The 18,187-nt window shown below is 41.7% G+C and overlaps 1 pseudogene across 1 annotated transcript; it reads left to right on the forward strand.

The window, feature by feature from the left end:
* The first annotated feature begins 443 nt into the window (after positions 1-443).
* LOC307099053 (polyadenylate-binding protein 1-like) lies at positions 444-2,810 on the forward strand (annotated as a pseudogene). Its single transcript has 2 exons — positions 444-523; positions 962-2,810. The product of its transcript is annotated as a polyadenylate-binding protein 1-like (transcript).
* Positions 2,811-18,187: the final 15,377 nt, after the last annotated feature.

Here is an 18,187-nt window from a genome sequence, read left to right on the forward strand (position 1 = left end):
GGAAGAGTTGTTGTTTAATGGATGTATTAAACACAGTTCTCCAGAGAAATAGAACCAATAGGTATTCAGATACATAAAGAGAAATTTATTTGAAGGAATTGATTCGTGCAGTTACAGAGGCTGGCAAGTCCAAAATCTGTAGGGTAGGCCCTCTGCTGGAGGCCCAAGGAAGAGCCAATGCCACCATTTAAGTCTGCAGGGTATCTACTGACATCATTCCCTCTTCCTCCGGAGAAGTCAATCTTGTGTACTCTATTCAGGCCATCCGCTGATTGGGTGAGGCCCACCCACACTATGGAGGCCAACCTGCTTCACTCAAAATCTACCAATTTAAATGTAAATCTCATCCAAAGACATCCAGAATAACATCTGACCAAACATCTTGGCACTGTGGTCCGGCCAAGTTGACATGTAAAATTAACCATCACAGTGGTCACGGTGGGATGAAAGGTTCTGAAAACTGGCTGGAAATCAATGTGAATACATTTAACACCACTGAACTTCACACTGAAAAATGGTTAAGGTGGCGATGTGTGCAGTTTACCACAATTTTTTAAAAGTACATCAGCCCCTTCTCCCCCGCATTAGTGCTGAGAGTGCGGTGTGCCCCAGGATTGGAACACACATTTATTATTATTATTTTTTAAATCTTTTTTACCCCCTTCCCCCCAAAAACATTCTCGTCTCCCCTGCCGGAGACTTTTTTTCTTCCTTTTTATAAAATAACCTGGTGAAGCACTCGTCCGTGGCCCCACAGCAGCTCCAAGAAGGAACCAAGAGACCAAGCCTTCTTGCTGCTTGGACACCACACCCCTCGCTGCAGCCTGCGGCCCTACTGTTGAGCCGTTTTCGATTCCAGTGGGTTTTTGTCCCCCAGCGCTTGCTCCAGCTCCCCTCCTCCCCTTCTGACCCCCAACTCGCCCCCCTCCTCCCGCCCCCAGCACCCACTCTCCTCTCACAGAAAGGTCCCAGCCCTGCAGGACCCCAGCGCCCCCAGCCACCCTAGGGACTCGCTCTACGTGTGGAACCTACACCCCGACGTGACCGAGGCGATGCTCTAGGAGTTCAGCCGGCCGGCCCGTCCTGTCCATCTGCATCTGCAGGGACTTGTCACCCGCCGCTCCTTGGGGCAGCGCGTGGGTGAGCTTCCCGCCACCGAGCATGCGGTGCTCACCATGAATCTGGATGTTACAAAGGGCAAGCCAGGGTGCAGCATGTGGTCTCAGCGTGACCCTTCACTTCACAAAAGTGGAGTGGACAACACAGTCGTTAAAAATGTGGGCAAATCCATTGAGAATAAAGCAGTGCGTGATACATGTTCTGCTTTTGGTAACATCCTTTCATGCAAGGTGGTTTGTGATGAAAATGGTCCCAAAGGTTATGGATTTGTACATGTTAAGACCCAGGGAGCAGCTGAAAGGGCTATTGAAAAAAATGAAGGGGAATGCTTCTAAATCGTCGCAGAGTATTTGTTGGGCAATCTGAGTCTCCTAAAGAACGGGAAGCAGGACTGGGAGCTAGGGCAAAAGAGTTCACCACGTTCACATCAAGAATTTTGGAGAAGACATGGATGACGAGCGCCTTGAGGACCTCTTGGGCAAGTTTGGACCTGCCTTCAGTGTCAAAGTAATGATGGGTGAAGGTGGAACATCCAAAGGTTTTGGATTTGTAAGCTTCAAAAGGCATGAAGATACACAAAAAGCGGTGGATGAGGTGAATGGAAAGGAGCTCAATGGTAAACAAATCTACGTTAGCCGAGCTCATAAAGAAGTGGAATGGCAGACGGAACTTAGGTGCAAATTTGAACACATGAACCAAGATAGGGCCACCTGATACCGGGGTATTAACCTTTATGTGAAAAATCTTGATGATGGTATTGATGACGGACGTCTCCAGAAAGAGTTTTCTCCATCTGATACAATCACTGGTGCAACGGTTATGATGGAGGGTGGTCCCAGCAAAGGTTTCGGTTTTGTATGTTTCTCCTCCCAGAGGAAGCCACTAAAGCAGTTACAGAAATGAATGGTGGAATTGTGGCTGCCAAGCCATTGTAGGTAGCTTTAGCTCAGTGCAAGGAAGGGCACCAAGCTCACCTCACTAACCAGTATATGCAGACAATGGCAAGTGTGAGAGCTGTGCCCAACCGGAAATCTTACCCCCTACCAGCCAGCACCTCCTCCAGGTTACTTCCTGGCAGCTATCTCACAGACTCAGAACCATGCTGCATACTATCCTCCTAGTCAAACTGCTCAACTAAGACCAAGGGCTCAGGGTGCCAGACGTCATCCATTCCAAAATCTGCCTGGTGCTTTCTGCCCAGCTGCTCCTGGACCATTCAGTACTGTGAGACCAGCTTCTTCGCAGGTTCCACATGTCATGTCCACACAGCGTGTTGCTAACACATCAACACAGGCAATGGGTCCATGTCCTGCAGCGGCGGCAGCTGCAGCTACTCCTGCTGTCCACACCGTCCACAGTAGAAATATGCTACAGGAGTTTGCAATTCTCCACAGCATCTTAGCACACAGCCACCAGTTACCACGTAGCAGCAGCCTGCTGCTCATGCACAAGGTCAGGAGCCTTTGACTGCTTCCATATTGGCATCTGCCCCTCCTCAAGAGCAAAAGCAAATGTTGGGTGAACGGCTATTTCCTCTAATTCAAGCCAGGCAACCTACTCTTGCTGGTAAAGTCACTGGCATGTTGTTGGAGATGGATAATTCAGAACTTCTTCATATGCTGGGATCTCCAGAGCCTCTCCGTTCTAAAGCTGATGGAAGCTGTCACTGTTCTTCAAGCCCATCGAGCTAGAGAGGCTGCCCAGAAAGCAGTCAACAGTGCACCTGATGTGCCAACTGTTTGAAACTGATCAGGGACCATGAAAAGAAACTCATGCTTCACTAAAGAAAAAGATCTAAACATCAACAAACTTAAATATTAAGGGGGAAAAACATTGCAAAATATAAAATAAATTTTAAAAGGAAAGGAAACTAAACTTTGGACTTTATGTACTGAGTAAATGCTAGGTCTAGCAAACATAATGCTAGTCCTAGATTACTTATTGATTTAAAAACAAACACACACATGGTGAAATATAAAAATTAATGTTTTGTTGACTCTGGGAAAAAGAATTTTCAGTAAAATACAAAAACTTAAAGCATTTCTTTCTTTAATTTTGTAATTCTTTACATTGGGATAGCTCAGAATGTCACTTCTATCTATACTAATAAAAACCTAGGTGGTCCTCGCACCCTCGCGCAACGCCCTCATGTCATCACAACATGGCCGCCACAAGATGGCTGCCACAAAATGGCCACCCTCATGTTGTCACAAGATAGCCACCACAAGATGGCCACCACAAGATGGCCGGCAGGGGAGGGCAGTTGTGGGCAATCAGGCCAGCAGGGGAGGGCAGTTGTGGGGGACTAGGTTGGCAGAGGAGAGCAGTTGGGGGGGACTAGGCCTGTAGGGGAGGGCAGTTAGGGATGACCAGGCCAGCAGGGGAGGGCAGTTGGGGGCAACCAGGCCTGCAGGGGAGAGCAGTTGGGGGCCATCAGGCCGCAGGGAGGGCAGCTGGGGGCAACCAGGCCTGCAGGGGAAGGCAGTTAGGGGCGACCAGGCCTGCAGGGGAGGGCAGCTGGGGGTGATCAGGCAGGCAGGGGAGGGCAGTTGGGGGTGATCAGGCCAGCAGGGGAGCAGTTAGGCATCAATCAGGCTGGCAGGGGAGTGTTAGGGAGCGATCAGGCTGGCAGGCAGAAGCGGTTAGGGGCAATCAGGCAGGCAGGCAGGTGAGCAGTTAGGAGCCAGCAGTCCCTGATTGTGACTGCTTGTTTAGGCTCAATCCCACAGGGCAGTCGAACATCTCCCAAGGGGTCCCAGATTGGAAAGGTTGCAGGCTGGGCTGAGGGACACACCCCTCCATGCATGAATTTCGTGCACTGGGCCTCTAGTTTTAAATAATAGAATTGATAACTGAGCAAGGAAACATAATTTGGATTGTAAAATTCTTGCCATAATAAAAATTCCTTACATGGTGCAATTGGTAACATTCTTAGAGTCCACTTTAAGGATGTCAGAGTATGCCGAAACCGGTTTGGCTCAGTGGATAGAGCGTCGGCCTGCGGACTCAAGGGTCCCGGGTTCGATTCCGGTCAAGGGCATGTACCTTGGTTGCGGGCACATCCCCAGTAGGGGGTATGCAAGAGGCAGCTGATCGATGTTTCTCTCTCTCATCGATGTTTCTAACTCTCTATCCCTCTCTCTTCCTCTCTGTAAAAAATCAATAAAATATATTTAAAAAAAAAAAAAAAAAAAAGGATGTCAGAGTAACCAATGTCACTCTTTGGCCTTATATAAAGGCAAGAAGAAAAGATTAAGATCATAAGTTTGAATGATGCAAACATGGTAACAATAATCTTTTATATGCTCCTCCTCCCAAAAAGTATCTTAGAGAGAGAAATTTCCTTTCACTAAATACCAAAAGAAATCTCTCCTAAGGGATATTAGGATACAAACTGGATTATATCTTCATTTAAGGTTTTGCAAATGACCTAAAAAATGTTCTTCATATAGCAAGCTTCTATAAAAGTTGAGAGAGTAATTATTATATCTCTAAAAGCTATTTCCTTGTTTAATTTTATTTTTCAATTACAGTTTACATTCAATATTATTTTGTATTAGTTTCAAGTATATAACAGTGGTGGTTAGACTTAAAAAGCTATTTCTGTGGGGGGGGGGAGGTTAAGATGACATAATCTAGGTATATCGTTTCCTGGAAATACAATTTTCCTCAGGGATAGAGTATAGAGAGTCAGAGAAATAGAAGCTAGTATGTTTCTTTGATTATTTCTCTCAATTAACAAACTTTTCCAATAAAGTGTTGGTAATAGCGAAATATAGTTAATTAATAGTTAATCCTGACCAATGACTATAATTTTAGTATTTTGGTGAACATTGCTATGTACAAAGGAGGTAGAATTTGATCCATAACCAAATCCATGCTTCTAGTGCATTTCAGATAGATTTTCTGAAATTTTATACTCCTATTTAAGGATTCTTCACAAGCTAAGTGAGTTATCATTAAATGACTGTTATGTTTATCTTAAGTTGAGACTCAGATTATTCATTCAAGTGTCTGTATGCTAGAGAATGTCTTCTAAATACAAGTCCTAAAATTCAGACTTAACAGATGTAACAAGAGGCATCCCTTCTTTGGCCCCACTGCTATTCAGCGTTTAGTTTATCCTTCTAACAAGATTATATGAGTAATAATAGCTCCCACCCTAATGCTAAGGGTCAAGTTATGATCATGGTAGTAAAATAATTATCAATTATAATTTAAAAAGCAATATAAATTCTTGTTACTCTAAATTCTATAAGAAAGATCACTTAATGTTTTGTGGGGTTTTTTTTAATATATTTTTATTGATTTCAGAGAAGAAGGAAGAGATAGAAACATCAATGATGAGAGAGAATCATTGATTGGCTGCCTCCTGCACACCCCCTACTGAGGATCGAGCCCACAACCCAGGCATGTGCCCTTGACCAGAAGTGAACCTGGGACCCTTCAGTCAGCAGGCCGACACTCTATCCACCGAGCCAAACTGGCTAGGGCTGCATTTTGTGTTTTATTAACAGGTTCTGTAATGACTTTTTCCTCTCCATGAAATTAGAGAGTTAAATAAAGGATAATTATTGCTGAGGCAAGAAATAAGCAGTCCAACTGGTACAGCCACTATGAAAATCAATATGGAGGCTCCTCAAAAAATTAAGAATAGAGTTACCATATGATCCAACAACCCATCTTCTGGGTATCTACTTGAAAAAAATGAAAACATTTCTTTCCAAAGATACATGCATCCCTATATTCATTGCAGCATTACTCACAATGGCCCCAAGACATGGAAACAACTGAACTGTCCTTTGATAGATGATTGGATAAAGAAGATGTGGTACATATATACTAGCAATTTTCAATATTTTTAATCTCATGGCACACATAAACTAATTACCAAAATTCTGCAGCACACCAAAAAGTATATTTTTTGTCAGTCTGACAAAAAAATAGTAAGTACAATTTTGATTCATTTACACTGATGGCTATTGTTGTGTTGGCTATTGTCATTTTTTTAGTTGACAATCTAAAAGAAAAGGGGTCAGTGCCCCATAAGTACTCAAGTGTTGCATTTTTTTAAATATGTTTTTATTGATTTTTAGAGAGAGGAAAGGAAAGGGATAGAGAAACAGAAACATCGATGAAAGAGAAACATCATCAATTGGCTGTCTTCTGCACACCCCACACTGGGGATCGAGTCCATAATCCAGGCATGTGCTCTGACTGGGAATCGAATCAGGGACCTCTTGGTTCATGGGTAGATAATCAACTACTGAGCCACAAGACCGGGTGGTATTGCATGTTTTAAAAATCTCTCAGGCCCTAGCTGGTTTTGCTCAGTGGATAGAGCATCGGCCTGTGGATTCGATTCCGGTCAAGGGTACATGCCCGGGTTGCAGGCTCGATCCCCAGTAGGGGGTGTGCAGGAGGCAGCCAATCAATGATTCTCTCTCATCATTGATGTTTCTATCTCTCCCTCTCCTTTCCCCTCTGAAATCAGTAAAAATATATTTAATTAATTTAATTTAATAAAAATTCTCTCAGCACACCAGTTGAAAATTGCTGATATATACAATGGTACACTACTCAGCATGGAGAAAAGATGAAATTCTGCCATTTGTGACATGGATGGATCTTGAGAATATTGTGCTAAGCAAAATAAGTTAGGCAGAAAAAAGTTAAGAACCCTATTACTTCACTCATCTGTGTGATATAAAACTGAAAGCAACAAATGAGCAAACAAGAAAAACAAATAAAAACTCATAGACACAGTCAACAGGGTAATAGTTACCAGAGGGTAGGGGGGTGAAGGAGTAGTAAAGGGTAAAGAGGGTCCAGAATTGAACGTGGGACCCGTCAGTCAGCTTTGATTGTGGGTGGTGAACACACAATGCAATATACAGATGATGTGTCATAGAATTGTATACTTGAAGCCTATATAATCTTATTAACCAACATCACTCTGATAAATTTAAATTTTTTAAAATGTTCCAAGAAAAAAAAAAGTGAACATTCCTTCTCCACAAGAAGGTAAGCCTTCCACTAGCTGAAGTCTCCAAGAAAAGCTCTCACTCTTGGAGAAGCTCAACTAGCAATGCAAGTCCGATGAGATGATGACAGAGGTGCTGGCTGAAATGCTGAGCTCAGCCCATTCCAAGTTCGGATTTTTAAGTCTCCCTATTTTGAAAAGGAACTTATTTTCTTCTTTACTTCATTTTTTAAAAATCCTCAACTATGAACATAAACTTGGCAAACCAGTGAATTATAAATATGAAGGAAATCCTAAAGCCCATCTAGCCTATTTCTCTGCTTCTGAGTAAAATCAAACTTGAAATGTAGTTCTATCTTTTAAAATTTACCTCTAGGGAGGGCATTTCTTTACCACCAAAGCTTCCCCTGGACTAGGTTAGGTCTCTTAGTGTACACTTTCACATCATTTGCTATTTCTTCTTCAAAATACTTACTACAAATGGACCCAAATCATTACCGCAGGTCCTTGAGCAACGTCATTTTGTTCAATGCCGTTATGTTATAATGTTGACGAGAAAAAAAAAATCGATTTCTGGTGGGGCCACAGTCTGTATGGAATTTGCACCTTCTCCCCTTGTCTGCGTGGGTTTTCTCTGGGGACTCCGGTTTCCTCCCACATCCCAGAGATGTGCACGAGAGGTGAACGGGCCTGATTACAGGGTCCCGATCTGAGTGGGGGTGGGGGTGAGGGCGGGTGGCCCCTCAATGGAAGGGCGTCCTGTCCAAGTCGAGGTCGGCCTTTCTCCCTGAGCTGCTGGGAGAGGCTCCAGCCACCATGGCCCTGAACTGAAATAAGCAGGTTGAAAAATCATTACCTTACTTGTTTTTCACTCATCTTTTAAAAATGTATGGATAGCTCACATTTGTTTCGATCTTTGATATTAGAAGTGTTTTGGGTCTTTAGAAGTTTGGAGATATTCTTGTGACCAGAAATATGCTGTAGGAACTTCACTCTTGTTTACATCAATCAGCCCGTGGTAAAATTGGTTTCATTATAGGTCGTTTCAATTAAAGTCACAGTTTCTAAGACTCTACCGACAATGTGAGCACTTACTCTACTTGGGCTTTCAGTTTAGGATCCCTGACTAACCTCACACACTTTACCTCTCTTCCCCACCAAAGTCCTACTGAGATAATGAAAGAAATACAGCCATACAAATAAATCCGTGACAGGAAAGATACCAACAGACCAGAAGAGAATGGAACTTCTAGGAGATTTAATCCTGGTAGGAGAAAACTGATGGAGGCAGGGAACCAGAAACCCATGTCTGTGAAAGAAGAGACCCCCTAAACAAATTTCCCCACTAGAGAATGGGAACACGCCCTGAGAGAAGTAGCTGGGGGCTGGAGAAAGCAGCCTGAGAGGCAGCTGGCATATAATTAAGGGTCTGGGGAATACCTGTGTCAGCTTGCCACTGGCTGAGCCTCCGCCCTGGGGTAAAACCATGACTACGTGTTTAAATAGCCAAATGAAATTAGAGTTCTGACGAGTAAGGCTCCCTGTGAGCACTGGGACTAGAGAAGATAGGCAGAAGCCCCTATAACCGACAACCTCCTGAGGGACACGGAGCCCCCGCACAGAAGAGAGAGTACCCAGCCACACTAAAAATAAAGAGCCTATTTGGCCACACCAAGTCCCCCTGGCCTGCCCCTGTACTCACTGCCAGGAGATCAAATATCTTCAAATACACATCATTCCATCTAGGTCTTTTCTACAAATATAAACAGACGATAGAAAACTGCCAACCACTGGAATAAAACCAACTTGTTTCATTTTGTTATATTTTTTCATTGTATTAGATTAACCAATGACAAACTAGTTAATACAGGAAATGGAGACAATTTTAAAAGCATATGATTATTGTCATAAGAGAAATTAAGAGAATATTGCACCCATTAAAACAGAATAGGCTGCTGTGAAAAAAGAATCGATTACAATTCTTGGAAATTAAAAAATGCGGTTGTCTAAATTTAAAACATTCCCATTCTTAACATTAAAAATAAGATTTTTCTGTGACTACTAAAGATGTTGAGCATCTTTTCATGGTTTTTGGACCAGTTACTAGTATAGCTCCATTTCTGTGAATTGCCTGTTTATATTTTTTTGCCCATTTTTTCCTCATGGGGCATGTGCAATTCTTCTTACTGATTTGTGAGTGCTCTTTATATAGTCTATATATTGATGTGTTGCTTGATATTTTTTTTTTCTCTCAGCCTAGCACTTGCCTTTTAACTGTCTCTAAGCATCTTTCAACATTCAGAATTCAAAAATGTGCCCAGCTGGCATGGCTCAGTAGTTGAGCGTCGACCTATGAACCAAGAGGTCATGGTTCTATTCCCAGACAGGGCACATACCCAGTGGGTGACATGCAGGGAGGCAGCCAATCAATGATTCTCTCTCATCATTGATATTTCTATCTCTCTTCTCCCTTCCTCTCTGAAATGAATAAAAATATAGTTTTAAGAAAAGAAAATAAAAAATAAAAATTTTATAGTCACTTATAGTTGTTTTTCTAAAAGCTTGTGGGCTTTAATTTTGCTTAAGAATGTCTTTTCCAACCTTAACATTATGATAGAACTTCTTTTTGTATGACTGTAAATGTTAAAGCCATCTAATCTTTTTAAACACTTTACAGTTTCCTAACCTGTAAAATGAAAATAATATCTTCTGCACAGAGGTGTTGTGAAAATGAATGAGAAAATGCATGTAAAATATTTGGCACACAGAGGCAATCAGCAGGCTTAGCTGTGTTAGCCTTATTGTGGAGAGCAATGAAGTAACAGGCACTGGCCAAGACCAAATGCACACAATAACCCAACCTCCCAAGTCATTGGTTCAGAGCAACCAGACTAAATAGCCTCTCTTAGCCCCCATTATGGACTGGAAAGTAGGCTTTTGTTTTCCATGACTTTATGTTAAACAAGTACACAGACACCTTGAAAATAGCTTACCCATCCACCCATTCAGGAAGATTGTTCACGTGTTTGGGATTTGACTGTCATTCCCACCTCCTGCTTGACCTGTCATAGGGTATCTATAGCTTTGTCTTCCCCTCTCCTCACCTTGTCATTTGCACCCCTGCTCTTTAAATCTGTCAGTCCACATGCCATGTCCCTAAAGCAAGAGACACTGATGGACGTGTCACCAGTGAAGGACCCAGGATTGCCAGACTCCCCGGGGAAGAAGAAACACTTTTGACTCTTCCCTGTCCCCTAATTCCTAGGTGCCTCATCCCATTTTCTTTCACATAAGTTGCTTCAACAGCCTCCTTGCCTCTCAGCCTTCCTGTCTGCCTCCGCTACCTTCCCACACACATATGCTCCCTTCTGTTGCCTTAAGGATATTTCTAAAGCAAAATCTGGTCGTGTCATTGTTTACTTAAAACCCTTCAGTGCTCTGCCACCCAACAGCTGTTTGGCACTAGAAAAATATTTACCTTCATTGGGTCACTTTCTCCATTTGAACAATAGGCATCATAATAGTGAGCCATTGCTTTTAATATAAAATTTAAACACCTTAGCCTGAGCTATTAAAATCCCTGTATGACCTCTAGCTTCATCCTGGCCATTCCTTGTCTTGCCTTTTTTTTTTTTTGCTAGTCGTCCCAGTTCCTTTTTCATCCCTAGAACACGACACACTCACTCACACCCTATAATTTTGCACCGCTGTTCTTTCTGTTTGAAGACTACTCCTCCCCTGTTCCCAGGGCCCTTCTAGCCACCTTCGTTGACAAATTCTTTTTTATACTCAAGGTTCAGCTTCCTCCTGAACTAAATTTCTGACACATATTATGTTCTGAATAAATATTTGTTGAATGAGTAATTACCAAATATTGAGTGCACATTCTCTCATTGAATGCATTACATTCTTTCATTTAATGCTCCCAAAATTCCTGTGAGGTCGATATTGTTATTCCCATCATTGTGAATGTTAAAAGCAAGGTTCAGAAAGGTTGAGCAGCATGTCCAAGTTTATACAGTTATAAGTGGCAGAACTAGTATCCAAATCCAGGACTGTGTGACTCTAAAGACCAACTTTGGAGTGAAATAGAGGTTTGGGCATGACATGAAGGAGAAAGTGATAATAAAACCAAGTGTTAACCATAGAGCTCTCAAGAATAAGGCCTTCCCAAGCACAGTCTGCATGGGTTTTCAGAAGCAGCACAAAGTCCTTAAAGCCCAGCTTTTTCACCGGCTCCCACAGGGAGATGCTGAGTGCCCACACAGCAGTGGGTTCCCTTTGCCAACAGAGATGTGGTGACATTCCTAACAACCCTACCCCAAGGATCACTCTCAACCCACAGCATCCCTAGTGTGAGAAATTAGAAGGTCCTTTTCAGACTACTAGATCTCTTTCTTTCTATGCCATAAAGTGTAGCCTTAAGATATATTTTTAAAAAGAAATGCCTCTTCTTTTAAAAAAAATGCTTCCACCCTGATATATAAGTTCACACAAAAAAAATCATACTATTAGAGTAGAAACAATTTAAATATAAAGGATATGCCACTTAAGCGTCCATTTCTAAACCTCAGGCCAGTCTAATTTGTAGTCATAGCACATTAAAAGACATTATTTCAATGTGCTATCCATGGTCATAGATTACAGGTACAGAAATAAAATCATGGAATAAACATAGAACTTTATCTCTTCAAAAGATTTTAATGCCTATTCCCTGCTCGTCATAAGGAAATACTTCACAAGGAGTCACAAGCTTGTGGTACTGTTAAGCTCGCTGGTGGCTTTTTCAAATGGTTTGCTAATGGTATATATCTAATAGTGCTGTTAATGGTTTATCTTCAGACAATGCTGACTTGAAATAGAAAAGAAGGTAACTTCCTCTAAAGATGCATGTAATGATGGATAGAGGGCTAAAGAGAAGGTTAGGAGCAACAATTAGATGTGTAGTAATGATGGAATGGTTTGATCACAAGGAATGGGAGTGAGGCACTCAAAACATAATGGAGAGATATTGTAAAGTGAAAAGGGCAGGTGGAGAACAATGGACAGAATATATTACAATTTGTGGTGTGTACGTGTGTGTGTGTGTGTGTGTGTGTGTGTGTGTGTGTGTGTGATATAAGTGTCTTTAGAAAGACTCACAGGAAACTGTAAGAATGATTGCCTCTGAGAAATGGGATTGGAAATACTGAGTTGAGGAGGAAGGTCAAGGGTGAAGAGTAGACTGTTTTGCTAAATATGTGTGTGTGCGTGTTTTAACCATGTATATCTATTTTCATTTCAAAACATAACAGGAATGCATGAGGTTGCCCAGCAGTGCATGGCTCAGGCATCTGGGTCACACTCAAGCTCAGCCAAGCTACTTTGGGTGCAGTCTTTCAGAAGCAGGTTGGAATAGATATACAACTTTCCGAAAATTAAGGCTTAAAAAGCTCCACTGTGCCCTACCTAGAGAGAGCCTGCTGATCAATATACGAACCAAGGAAAGAATGATATGGGAAAACTGAAATAGAGATGGGCATAATGGAGTCAAGGAAAGTGCAAGTGGGAAGTCAAGATTTATCCTCATTCAGAGGCCAACTACCAAGGTCAATGAAAGTCTTGGTCTCTGGTCTCTCCTGAGGAGGGGTAGAAGGCATTTCAGATCATCACAGTGAGTCAATATCCCTCACTTCTATCTACTTGCTTTGATAGCAAGTTTCTAATGATCATTGGCTTCCCATGTATCTTTTCACAGAGAAAATATGCCCCAATCAGCAGAGGATGGCAGAGTGTCGAGTCAGTCCACCTTGTAGCTATATTTTTTACTGTTTAAACAAATAAACAACAAAGTAATTTGTATACAGACAAGATAATAGTTCTGAAAGAGTTGTTATTGGTTTCCTAGCATTTCCTTCTCTCTGTTAAGGCAGCTAAACCATTTAGGATTCATTGGCTCAGGAAGATATGCAATAGTAGAAAACAGAAGAAGTGGAAATGTTTAGCTTTGTGTTTCAAAAGCTAGCTCCTTAGAATTTTTTGGTGTTTTTTGTTTGTTTGTTTGTTTGTTTTATTTTGTTTTGTTTTAAGGAACATGGCAATGTTTGAGAGCAGTAAGAGCAGGTCTTCCCCATCCACCTTCCCTACCAACTAGAAAAAGATTCTCTACACCTGGTAAAAGAAAAGAATGAAAGTAATGAGAATATGATACCAGTGTGACCCTAAAAAGGGGAGTCTGTGCCATGCTCTCCAGGCTGAGCACTGGGAAGTGAGCAAGGGGCCAAACCCCCAGGCAGGATTATGGAATCTGATAGCAAAAGAGACATACCGAGCAACTGGATAGAATTCTGGGTAGAAATGAAGTGAGTAATCCCAGAGAAGAAATATTTCTGTGATCTGTGTAGGCAGACAAACATCTAACCTTGAAGCAATTTTGGGAGGGCAACAACAGAATGAGTCTCATGCATCTGTAGGAGGCAAGCAGTCATTGAGAAGAGCTGGCTAAATTTGAAGCATTGCACGAATGGGGACAAAAGATGTCTTGATGACAGCTTGCATGGACCAATTCTGGAGGGATAGATTTACTCCTAATTCACCCCCAACCCCCAGTGAAGACCAGATTTACTCCTATCCTGCACTACCACCACCAATGCTTTAGAGCAGGCATCCTCAAACTACGGCCTGCGGGCCACATGCAGGTGTTTTTGCCGTTTTGTTTTTTTACTTCAAAATAAGATATGTGCAGTGTGCATAGGAATTTGTTCATAGTTTGTTTTTTTTAACTATAGTCCGGCCCTCCAACAGTCTGAGGGACAGTGAACTGGCCCCCTGTTTAAAAAGTTTGAGGACCCCTGCTTTAGAGCCATATAATCCATATAACCATATAAACTTATATAAACATTATAAAGTCAGAACTCAGATATAACTACATGCAAGAGAAAAGGCAGGAATCCAGTTAGCAGAGATTAAGTTTCTGCCATCCTGATGGAATGGCAAGTTAGAATATATATTTAGCTGAGTTACATAAGAGCAAAAGTTGACATATTTCTTGTACACCTAAATTTGTGGCCTTAGATTCAAACCCACAATACATATTATATACTTCAGGTTCCTGTGAGCTTGAGAAGTTAATCCAGAGCCACTTACATGCTAGGTGCCTTTTAATTTCCCCATCAGTTGAATAAGAATTTTCATGTCCATTGTACAGTGTTAATATGAGGCTCTGATGTGATCATATATATAAACTGCCAGGGCCAATGTAGATGTTCTATAAATACTATTTTTCTCATGCCAATATCATCACTTCAATTGACATTCATTGAATATTACAATTTCCAAGTGTATAACTGGTTAGACATTAATTATACTTTAGGTAGGCTGCTTCATGATGGCATCCTAGTATCTTAATCTCATCAGTAAAATGTCCTCACAGCACATGGATAACTTCTGGGAAGGTTTTCTGTGGCCGGTTAGTCCCACCCACAGTTATGTAGTTTCCAGTAAGCTTCAATCAAAGAGAGTGTCCCCTCCCTGACCTGAGCACGCTGTCACTTCCCAGCCCTTTTGCCACAGTCATCTTGGAAGCCATCTTTTGGCATTCTAACTGCCTGTCCCTTATGCATAAGCTAAGCCATGACCTGCTTGTTCCGGGTCCAGGAAGCATGTGCTGCAACAATGCAGGAGCTCTTCCTGTGGCCAGGTAAGGAAAAGGAGGGGCATCCATGCAGGTCCTTCAGGTATAGTATTTCATGCCATCTTTGCAATTAACACCATTTCACTGACAAAAACTAAGGCTCAGAGAGGCTAAGTAATTTTCCTGGTACCCGATAACTAGTAAGTGACGAAGTAATACTTGAAGCTAAATCTGGAGGTTAAGGTAAATCTGGAGGGCTCCAAAGCTCATGCTCTTTCCGCCACATAACCACCCGTGGAGGAAAGGATGTGATGGGCAAGTATGAATTGTACCAAAATGATAGCTGATTGAGTACATGGCCAGTAATTAGAGGTATTTGCAGTTGTCACCAAAATACACACATGTGTTTAGATACGAGAGAGAGAGAGAGAGAGAGAGAGAGAGAGAGAGAGAGAGAGAGAGAGACAGAGAGAGAGAGAGACAGAGAGAGAGAGAGACAGAGAGAGAGAGAGAGAGAGAGAGAGAGAAGATTTAAATATCTTCCATTGGGCTGCAGCCATAACCTGGGTTGATGTTTAGCTATGTAGTAGTAACAATAATGATAGCAGTGCTTTGTGTGAGTCTAGTACTCAGCTTTTCTAAGTACTTTCACATCCACTGCATGATTTGTCTTACAGCATTCCTGGCAAGATATGCAGGAAAAGCATCATTCTTCCCATTCTTATGAAAAGGAAAAGAGGTACAGACTTGTTCCACATCCCCCAGCAATCTCAGAACACAGAGCTGAAGGCTCGAATGCTATTGGAAGCATGTGTGGGCACTCTGAGTGATGGCTGGAAGATATGCAGACGTGATCTCCTTTCCTTGGTGAAGTAGAGAATGAGGTGTACCAGTTAGGGCTTCAGCAGGAAACAGATGACATGGTCAAACTGGACAATTTTAGGAGATTTTAACAAAGGGACTATTTGCAAAAGGATGCTCAGGGTGTAGGAAAACCACAAGACATAGTACAGTCTCTAGTTTGCATCAGAGAGGAACCATTACCCCACATAGGACTAAAGGGCAAGAGGAAGGTGTAGTTATTAGAACAGGGAGAAAGTCTGTACAGAGAGGTCACCTGACAGGAGCTCTGGACTTTGGCCTAGGGACATAGACAGCCTGCAGTAACTTCCACAAGGAGGGGTCCAGGGAAATCAATACCTTGATTTTACTCCAGTCCTCCCTTCCCTCTGATCACCTTCTGGTGCTTCCTGTTAGTAAAATCTGTCTTGAAGTCAAAGACAAAGAATATATTATTGTGGTCAAAACAGTTCGGCCTAATGAGGCACAGAACAGGGAACGAAGGGGTACAGAAGATCTGGAGGAGCAAACAAAGATATCCTGTATGTGAGGTTTTCTACTGAGTTAGAGGTCACACTAGAACAGTGTATCAAGACTTAAGCTCACTTGAAATGATTAAACAATAAAAAGGAGTTATTGGACAGGCTTCAAGTGCAGTCAAATCAGGAGGCTGGCTGGCTGGGAGGGTGTGAGGTGTGTGTGCCAACTCAGTACTCCAGCTGCTTTACCACATGGTAGCAAAGTGGCTGCAGCAGTTCCTGGTGTTCATCTGCACACCACATTGACTGGAGAAAGAAAGAGAGACCATGTCTTAGAATTATCAGTAAAAGTCCCAAGACTCATTCTGATTGGACTATCTTGGGTTATATACTCTGTATATAGTCCAATTGTAAACCAAAGATTATGGGTAGAATATGGAATGCACCAATTGGCCTAGCTGAGGTCAAGTGCTTCGCCCTTAGATAAAGGAATAGAATGGCTTTCCAGAAATCACATAGATTCTGAAACAGAAATTGGAACTTTATGGCTGAAGAGGCCATCAAGAAGTACTCACTCAAGTAGAATTGCAGACCTGTCACTGTTAGGAAAGGGAGGAGACATATGGGACTAAGGAGTGTTTCAGTCCAAAGTATAATCAAACAACAGAAACCTAACATGGAATAAATGGACAGAGGCTTATTTATGTCACTCAATGAAGCAACAATGGATAGGCCATCAAAGGTTGGTATAGTAGCTAAATGATGCCCTTTGAAACCCAGATTCTCATAATTATTACCTCATGGTCAAATGATGTCTGGTGCACTTCCAGGATTCCATCCAAGTTCAAGGCAGGAAAAAGGAAAAGAGGCAAATGATGGTCTAAAGGGGAAAATGTTTGCCTTAGAGTGCTACTGCTTTTCTATTTGCAAAGGAAAGCCCTTTACTTTACTAACCAGAACTGTGCTATGTGGACACCTCTCAGCCACAAAGGAGGCTGGGAAGAAGGGAATTTTCTTTTCTAGCTCAAGTTGTAGATGAAGATAAGGGAGAGGGGGGTTGGGGATTGTTTTGGAGAACTCGTCCATGGTCTCTGCCACAGGAATGATTGCCTAATGGCACTGAAGACCCAGCAGAGGCTGGAAATCATAAATCTGTGGTGGAGCTAATCAGCAGAGAATCACCCACTGGACAATAATACTGGTTAACTGGGGAAAAAATGACAGCTTTATACTAAATGTCACTGATTTTGCTAACTCAGGAGGACTACAGGCCAAAGTTTCCTAGCAAAGAGGGCAGTGAAGCCAACCACATAGACAATTCAGGAAAATTGCTGGGAAAATGCTGCTATCTCATTTCCAGAAAAATTAAGAGCCTTTTTATATAAATGTATAAACTAAAGTCCAGAGTCTGAAAGATATACCAACACTAATACTGGTTATTTTTCCGAGAAGTTTATTCATCTAGGAAGGGCCTTTCCATCTAGTTTTTGTTGTTGTTGTTGTTGTTTTGTAATTGATTTTTTTAATGCACTTGTCAGTTTTCTGTTTGTTTGCTTGTTTATTTGATTTTTTAAAGTTTTGTCAATTACAGTCTATATTCAATAGTTTCCAATATACAGCATAGTGGTTAAACATTCATGTACTTTACAAAGTGTTCCCCCTGATATTTCCAGTATCTACCTGGCACCATACATAGTTATTACAATATTATTGACTGTATTCCCTACTCTGTACTTTACATCCCCATGACTATTCTGTAACTACCAATCTGTACTTCACCTTTTTCCCCCAGCCCCCCAACACCCCTCCACCCTGGCAACCAGACATCTGTTCTCTGTATCTATGAGTCTGTTTCTATTTCGTTTGTTTGTTTATATTGTTCTTTTGATTCCATATATAAGTAAAATAAGTCAGTCAGGGAAAGACAAATTCCATCTAAAGACTACTAACAAAGTTTTTGTGCATGTCTAGATAAGTAAAATAATATTTCTAAAGACTACTAACAAAGTTTTTGTGCATGTCTAGATAAGTAAAATAAAATAAGTTTATACTCTAATAAGCAGGCTTTAAAAGGATTCCTTTAGTGTGCAGATTCTCAACTTTTTTACATTATCATCAAGACCCAAATATTTTTTCTTATATAAGCATCTAGGA

Source organism: Cnephaeus nilssonii (genome assembly GCF_951640355.1).
Source record: "Cnephaeus nilssonii genome assembly, chromosome: 5".
Lineage (NCBI taxonomy): Eukaryota > Metazoa > Chordata > Mammalia > Chiroptera > Vespertilionidae > Cnephaeus > Cnephaeus nilssonii.